Source organism: Leptodactylus fuscus, chromosome 2 (assembly GCF_031893055.1).
Source record: "Leptodactylus fuscus isolate aLepFus1 chromosome 2, aLepFus1.hap2, whole genome shotgun sequence".
Lineage (NCBI taxonomy): Eukaryota > Metazoa > Chordata > Amphibia > Anura > Leptodactylidae > Leptodactylus > Leptodactylus fuscus.
The window spans coordinates 116981542-116990366 of NC_134266.1; positions in this window are offsets into that span (position 1 = coordinate 116981542).

Sequence of the window (8825 nt, forward strand, 5' to 3'; positions counted from 1 at the left end):
GCATGAAAGGAGAAAGACGATTTGCCAACAGTTTCGCATACAATTTCACGTCTATATTGATTAAGGAGATAGGCCGGTAACTCGCAGGGCACACAGGATCCTTACCAGGCTTAGGAATCACAGTGATCAGAGCCGACAAGGATTGCGCAAAAAACGGCGACGACTCCCCCAAACTATTAAACACCCGTGCCAGGTCCGGGGAGAGCAGAGAACCGAAGCATTTATAAAAACGAGCAGTGAACCCGTCCGGGCCCGGCGCCTTACCCGCAGGCGTCGCCTGAATCGCCGCGGCGACTTCTTCCGACGAAAATGGTGTCTCAAGGGCTTCCGCATCGTCACTAGAAAGGGAGGGGAGAGCAGTCTCCGTAACATAACGACGGATCTTATCCCGGAGCGCCGACGGATCTACCCATGGGAAAATTAATTGCCCACCCCTGGTTTATGGGATGATTTATAGTAACTTATAAATAGCCAGTAGTTTATTGGTACGGTACCTATAAATAGCCACATGCTTTATTGTTTGCCTTTTGTACCTCTGCGTCGTGTTTGTATGTCATGTGTTCCATGTTACATGTACATTTGTATTGTTTTGCAACTATCCCTGTGTTGTTTCTCTGTAATTTCCCCCTGTGTTTGAAACCCCTACCCTTGGTACAGCCCTGGCCTATCACGGGCCACTGAGTGGGGTCTGGGAGACCTATGTCTCCTGAGGAAGCTATTAAGAGTCCCAGTATAGATTTGAGTGCAGTCTAGAGCGTGCTAGTTTGTGGTTTGACAGTGTATGCTAGCTCTGTACACTGAGGCCTAACGGTTTCCTACACAGCCCCTGAGATGGAAGGATGCAGTCTAGAGACAGCCCTGAGCCTGAGAGTTTCAGTTGTCAACATTTTGCATTTTGTGCCAGGAGGAGCAGTGGAGTCCATTGACAGGAGGTGTTGTCCCGGTACCCTGAACAAGTAGAACTCCCAGTATTGCCTGCTAGAGAAGGCTGAAGAGTGGAGTTAAAGTCAGAGTAAAGTCCAGGAAGAGAGGAAGGACCTGTTCCCCGGACACAGGAAGGAACGTCACCTGAATATCAGCAAGTGTCCCTGCAGTGGTCACATGACCACTGCAGGGATATGGGTAATTATAGATTTTTTTTAATTGATGTAAATTAGAAGTTAGGTGGGGGAGGGAGTTTAGTTTAGGGGCTAAGTATCAGTTTATCCTGTCTGAGCACATCCTGACCACTTTCCTCTTCAGCTGATCGAAGAAGTGCAGAAGTGCCAATTACACAGCTTGGAGTTCTCTTCAGTTGGATGACATCATCCTCTCATGGGCATTCCAAAACCCCCAGACAGGTACTTTGTCTAGGTGAGCTCCCAAACCTGAGAGCGATGCGTCTGTTGTCAGCAGGGTCCAATGAAGTTGCACCATGGACTTCCTGTATTTCAGATGTATCTACCACTTGAGAAAGGGAGAATTTATGTTCTAACCCGCTGGGACTGTGATTCCAAGCCAGTGGTACCTCCCTCTGAAAGGGACAAGGATGCCAGAGTGCCCAAGGAATCACATCTACGGCGGTGAACATTGGCCCCAAGCTTTTATGCCCATCCTGATGGTGACTAGACGGAAGACTAATAGAAACTTTGCAATAAGAAACTCTGGCACTCCTGAAATAAATGCTGAAATACTCCAATTTTATTGTATCCATACAGTCATGAGACGTTTCAGTCAACACTCTTGACCTTCATCATGTAATAACATGCAACAATATAAGGTATCCATTATAAATGTACATAATGTGGGAGGATTGGCTCAGTCGTAGCAGCGGCAGACCCAGACAGTGAGAGACAGATACAAAAATGCTGGGATAAACAGGGTTTTGCACTGTACGTTTATTTTGGAAAAACTAGCAGAAAATAAACAAGCCTTCAGGCAAAACACTCACAAAGACACCTGCTCGTCTAAGCTTCTAGCTAAACAGGTAATCTCCTAACTATACATGTAGCTTACTCCAGGCAAAACACTGGCAGCAGTTCACACTGGAGTCTCACCAATATCCGCAAAGGGTAAGGGGGTATCATCACTCCTTGGGGAGAGACCACCATATAGGTGTGTAGAGACTTATTAAGCCTTTAGCACTCCACTTTGCAAGGGACTATGGGAAGAATATGCAAATCTGTCTTCCATGATGTAATTAGGAAGTCAGGTGCCTCAGTGTTGCAAATCAATAGAGGGTGCTCACTGGGATGTGCAAGCCTGTCTTCCCTGATGTAATTAGGAAGACAGAATCTCAGTGAAATAGCCCAATAAAGGCTGCTCCCTTTAACATCATGCGCTGGGATTATTACCACTTACCCCTTTATTGGGCTATTTCACTGAGATTCTGTCTTCCTAATTACATCAGGGAAGACAGGCTTGCACATTCCAGTGAGCGCCCTCTATTGGTTTGCAACACTGAGGCACCTGACTTCCTAATTACATCATGGAAGGCAGATTTACATATTCTTCCCACAATCTCCACAAAGTAGGACAGAACCCGGCTCCTCCTCTCTCCCACAGGAGCTGCTCAGGACTGAGGACTTTTCAACTTTTTATAGGCCTTTAACATACCTCCCAACTTTTGAAGAACCGAAAGAGGGACAAAATGTGCGGCACTCGTAGCACACCGCGGCAAATTTAGCCCCGCCCACTTTTGTGTTGACTTCGCCCATTCTCATTCATTTTTCATGTGACCACACACAGTATAATCCTCCTACAGTCACCCGTAAATTATATGTTCCCCCTCTATCTCTCCCCCAGTTTCATATACACCCTTCATCTGCCCCCAGTTTCATGTCTCCCCTCCATCTCTGCCCCCAGTTTCATGTCCCCTCCATCTCTGTTCCCAGATTCATGTCCCCCATCTCTGCCCCCAGATTCATGTCCCCCCATCTCTTCCCCCAGATTCATGTCCCCTCCATCTCTGCCCCCAGATTCATGTCCCCTCCATCTCTGCCCCCAGATTCATGTCCCCTCCATCTGTGCCTCAGATTCATATCCCCTCCATCTCTGCCCCCAGATTCATGTCCCCTCCATCTCTGCCCCCAGATTCATGTCTCCACATCTCTGCCCCCAGATTCATGTCCTCTCCATCTCTGTCTCTCTCTCACTCGCACACAGTTGTAGAATCGATGTGACGTCATCACATCGCGTCTACACAGCCAGTAGGCGGCGTGCAGCGGCAAAGCACCGGTGAGCGTTTTATGCGCTCCACGGCGAAAGCGTTTTTTTTTTTAACCGGACACAAAGTACTGCATGTCCGACTCTGTGTCTGGTTTTAAAAAAAACGGTTTTGCCGCAGAGCGCATAAAACGCTCACCGGCGCACACGACCAGAGACTTTTCAAGCCCATTCAAATGAATGGGCTTGAAACTTTCTGGCAGGTTTCCGTCTCCTGCCCCTATTTTGTGCAGAAAACGGAAACCTGCAGAACGGAGACCCCGGGCGCAGATGTGAACGAGCCCTAGCATGTGAATGAAAACTGACTTAGTCAAACACTACTGAGGCAATTTACATTCAAAAGGTACATATGGAATAGCCTTTCTAAAGGCTGTGCAAGGATGTGATTAGTTAAAAATGACTTTTGCCAATGATAGAACCCCTTTAATGAGGCCCAGATTCGACCTGTGTTTGAAGGCTCCTCCCTAGCAGGACAAGAAAAGGTTAACAGAAAGGCCTTCTCACAGCAAAGGTTTTGTTTAGAGATGTCTGAATCCTCACTTACCACACATAATTGAGGAATCTGGAGGATATACATTGACCTTCCAGAATTTTACCAGTCACCTTCTCACAATATTTATACAGACTTCAATACAGAACATATCACAAGACTAGAACTTTAACATATATTATATTGCATGACTAGATAGGTACGTAGTAACATTAGTGTCAGGAAATAAATCACAACGTGTTGCAAGATATCAGGATACAGGAAACCACATTAATGATTAGAGGAATGGGGCCCAGCTTCCTAATACAAGAAGTAATACAGCCTGTAATAAAACATAAAATGCCTATACAATCTTACTGGATTAGGAGAAATTGGATTATCCAAGATGGAGTGGTAGTGAAGGTAAGTATCCCTGCGGATTTAAATATGCATTTCTCCAGCCAAAAAAGGTCGTCAGACCTGAAGTGACGTCACGGGAAGTGACATCACTGCTGATCCAAGGGTCATGGAATCAGACAGAAAAATGAGGAAAAATAATCGTAACCAGGAAGGGAGAGAGGGACAAAACATACTTCCAGGATTGGCACTATCTCTATCTCCAAAACACTGTTTGTAAATTCGTAAAACCGGAAATGACATCACCAGAACTGACATCACTTCCGCTTTGCTTGTCATCTGGGTGAAAGAAACAAAGGGGAATAAAATGGGAAGTACTGGGATAGAGGGAATAAAGGGGGTAATGTGAAAAAAACGCTCAAAAAATGTGAGCATTCACTTCACTTGTGTGCGCTGGAAGTTACATCATGCATGTCACCCAGATGAAGCACAATAGATAGAAGAAAATGATCAGGAGAACCATAGAGATAAAACAGGGAAAAACAAAAATAGATTGGAATAAGCAAATATTGTAAGAATCAGCCAAGGAATAAGGATAAAGAAGTAAAAGTAAAGACAAAAAGAAAAAAAAAAACAGGAAAAATAAATAGAAAATTTGCGGCTGCTATAATCAGCGCCCCACCTCCCATGAGTCGACCTGAAGCGACCGCTTCAGGTGGCGCTATGCCAGGGCCTCGGGAGGGCGGCATTTTTGCTGACCTAAGCCAGTCCAGGACAAGCTGTCCTGGACTGGCTTAGCGTCACCGTGTCTGCAGCCTGACACGGGAAGCAAGCGGTGTAGCGGCCGCCCCTCACACTCAAGCAGAGAGCAGGTCCTCTCCCTGCCTGCTCTCTGCCTGCGAACGCCGCTCGCTCCGCTCGTCCACACCCCCTTTCCGCTCGACCCCACCCCTTTCGCTCGGCCCCGCCCCTTTCTTGCGACCCCCGTCCCCTCAGCTCCGCCCCTCCTCCTGGGGGGGTGGCTTTCTGACGCCGCTTCAGGCGGCAGAAAGCCCAGGTTCACCCCTGGCTATAATCCTCTCCTTCCTTGAGGTTGGGAGTGAGATCTTCATCAGGCCAGAATCTTTAATGAACCCGAGAACTGTTTCTGGATTGCTGGAGTTATAAGGGACCTTCCCAATTCATAATCCAACATACACTAGCTATTGGAGGAAAATGACAGTGGTAATCAGATATTGCTGAAGTCCTGCCCTGGAGAAAGCTTTCATCAAACAATCGTCCAGGTAAGGGACAATGGTGATCCCATGGACCCTGAGCATTTCAGCTGCTGAGGATACCACCTTGTCAAAAACATAGTGTGCTGCCGTTATTCCAAATGGGAGAGAAGTGAACCTCAAATGTCCCCTCCAAATGGGAGAGAAGTGAACCTCAAATGTCCCCTCAGCTCCGCCCCTCCTCCTGGGGGGGTGGCTTTCTGACGCCGCTTCAGGCGGCAGAAAGCCCAGGTTCACCCCTGGCTATAATCCTCTCCTTCCTTGAGGTTGGGAGTGAGATCTTCATCAGGCCAGAATCTTTAATGAACCCGAGAACTGTTTCTGGATTGCTGGAGTTATAAGGGACCTTCCCAATTCATAATCCAACATACACTAGCTATTGGAGGAAAATGACAGTGGTAATCAGATATTGCTGAAGTCCTGCCCTGGAGAAAGCTTTCATCAAACAATCGTCCAGGTAAGGGACAATGGTGATCCCATGGACCCTGAGCATTTCAGCTGCTGAGGATACCACCTTGTCAAAAACATAGTGTGCTGCCGTTATTCCAAATGGGAGAGAAGTGAACCTCAAATGTCTTAAGCAATCCTCTATGTGATCCTCTGGTATTTCCTGTGAGAAGGAAAAATTGGGATATAAGCATCCTTGAGATCTAGCGTGGCCCTATAATCTTCCTGCTGAAGGATAGAGTGAACTGATCTTACAGTCCTCATCCAGAAACTTCTTTTTTCTTTTAATTCAACAAGTTTTAAGTTTTGAACGATAAATGGCAAACATAGAAAAGTACAATGAATTGAGTATGGAATAACATAGTACTATAAACAGAATGAGGGTATAGTTAATGAAAAAAAATAACTATATGAAGAAATGCGTCAATCAATACCTACACAACGTGCAGTACGGCACATAGAAAAAGGGAAGTGCGATGATGGGTGTTGAAGAGCAAAAATAGAGACAAGAAGAGCAGAATATGAGAGTGAGGCATGTAGATTACATGTCAATGGAGAGAAGACAAACAAGAATAGGGGGACGCGGACCCCAGAAACTTCTTTTTATGATATATCAGTTGAGATATCTCAGGTCGATAATCATTCTCTCGTCCCCTGAAGGTTTTGGTACCAGGAAGACCGGAGAATAGATGCTAGCTGGATGTTGAAAGTCTGGTTTTCTTGACTTCTTGTCATCTCTGGGGTTGCGATAGATTTCTTCTTTAAACCTGGAACATCCTTGATACTGACCCCTAGCATGTTGTGACTTCTGTGGAAATTGTCCACTACGGCGTTGTCTGCCACGGCCACGAAAGGACTGTGGAAGGGATTTCCACTTTTTGTCTGCCTTTGATAATTGTATCCAGCTCCTGGCCTAACAGTTTGCTTGGTTTGTAAAGCAGACCACAAATGTTAACTGTCCCACCACACAGGACAGAAAAAAAACACAGTTGGGGATGGTACTTCCATCCTTATATTGAGGAAGAGGAGGGTCTCTTTTAATTTAATTAGTTAATTTATTAAAAACTAGCCTCTGCCCACGACTTCCTCTGCATGTTGTTTGCGCTAATGATCTGCTTATATTCACCAAATTGCTGCCGTTGATGGTTTGCCTGCTCCGGTGTTTCAGCAGCTTTTTTTTTTAAACTGTAATTTTTATTAAGGTTTTCAATAAATTTACATAACAAAACACCACGCAAAAAAAACCCCAATAAGATCAACAAAAAAAAGTTCTAAAATATCCATAGCAACCTAGGACAATATAGCTCAACCGTTATAATCGAAAAAACAAACAAAAGACATTAGACAAAACAAGGGAAGGAGGGGGAAGGAAGGGGGATAAGACAAGGAAAATAAAAGTGAGCAAAAACAAAAGCAGTCAAAAGCCATGAGTGATATAGTAAGCGTCCCAGGACGACCAAATAGAGTTGAAGCCTTCTACTGTGTGATTTAATGTAGCTGTCATATATTCAAGACTACAAATGTCCTTCATACGTGCTTTCAATTCAGACCTCGCGGGCGGGAGCACGTCCTTCCAGTGACGGACAATGAGTATTTTCGCTCCAGTACACAGATACAAAAATAGACGAGAGGTCTTCTTACCTAGTTGCCTGGGAGGGAGATTAAGCAGGTAAACCTTTGGATCCAACGAGACTCCCTGGACAAAAAGACTTTCCGTAATGAGCTGTACCTCCTCCCAAAAAGGAAAGAGGAGAGGACAGTCCAAAAATATATGGTACACCGTGCCCAATGAGGACTGACAACGCCAGCATAGAGGAGAAATAGCAGGGTTAAGCTTATGCAACAATGTAGGTGTATGATACCAAAACATTAGAATTTTATACGGGGTTTCTTGGTAGGTAACACATGAGAAGGACTTAGCAGCCCAAGATCAGATTATTTGCCAACAATTAGGTGAAATTCGACATCCCTGCGCCTCCTCCCATCTGGATATGTATTTATGTGACAGAGAAGAGGACAACTCCGACAAAGAGAGGAGTCTATAAATAGCAGAAATGAGACCTCTAGTAGAAGTACCAGCTCAACATAATTTTTCAAACTCCATGGGAGGTGAGACCCGCAGGGAGCCCAATTGCGCTTTAACAAAGTGTGCTATCTGTCGATAATGCAGCCACTCATTAACCGACATACCCAATGTAGAGGTAAAATATTCAGAAGGCCTGAGCTCCATCGTCAAGGGGTCAACCAAATCAGCAATGTGAAATAGACCTTGTCTGCTTCATGGGTGCTCCATAGCAGAGGAGAGCCCCCCCAGGAGGAGAGGGTTGTAGAGAAACGAAACCATTGAGGACGATCGGGAGGCTAGCAGAAATCGCTTGGAGCACACATTCCAAATATCTCTAGTAAACCTAATTGGACCAAGAAGCGGAGTGGCAAGCGAAGGGGGGGAACGAGACCACAAGAGAGCGTTGGGATGGACAGGGGCCAACCAAAGCTTCTCCACTTCAACCCACTTAGTGTAGGCCTGTGGCGCTGCCCAGAACGAAATAACCGGAAGATGGGCTGCCCAATAATGAAGCAACAGATGCAGGACAGCAAGTCCCCCCTCTGCTTTGCCAGCAAGCATCACAGATCTAGGGATGCGATGACGTTTAGCATTCCAGATGAATTGAAACGCTCTTTTGGAGAGCCCGAAGCTCGCTTCTAGGAACCACAACAGGAAGAGTCTCGAAATAATAGAGAAGTTTGGGAAGGAGAGACATCTTGACTGCTGAGATTCTCCCAATGTTTCGGCAGCTCTTAAGCTGTCCTGCTGTTGAACTTGTTCCGCACACTATGCCTGTGATTGTGATTGTTCCAGCTTCTCAGCAGCACGCTGGGACGCCATATAATGAGCGTGTTGTTGGCCTGAGGGTTAGCTGAGTGTTTATATAGAGAGATAACAGACCTTCCTTTATCAGAACCTGAGATAGGCTGCTGCAAGAGCAGTTTAATAGTATGTGAACATAAATTCATAACAGTTGTGAAGCCATGTCATTTACCGGGATAAAAAGTAGCCTATATGTTAATTGAGG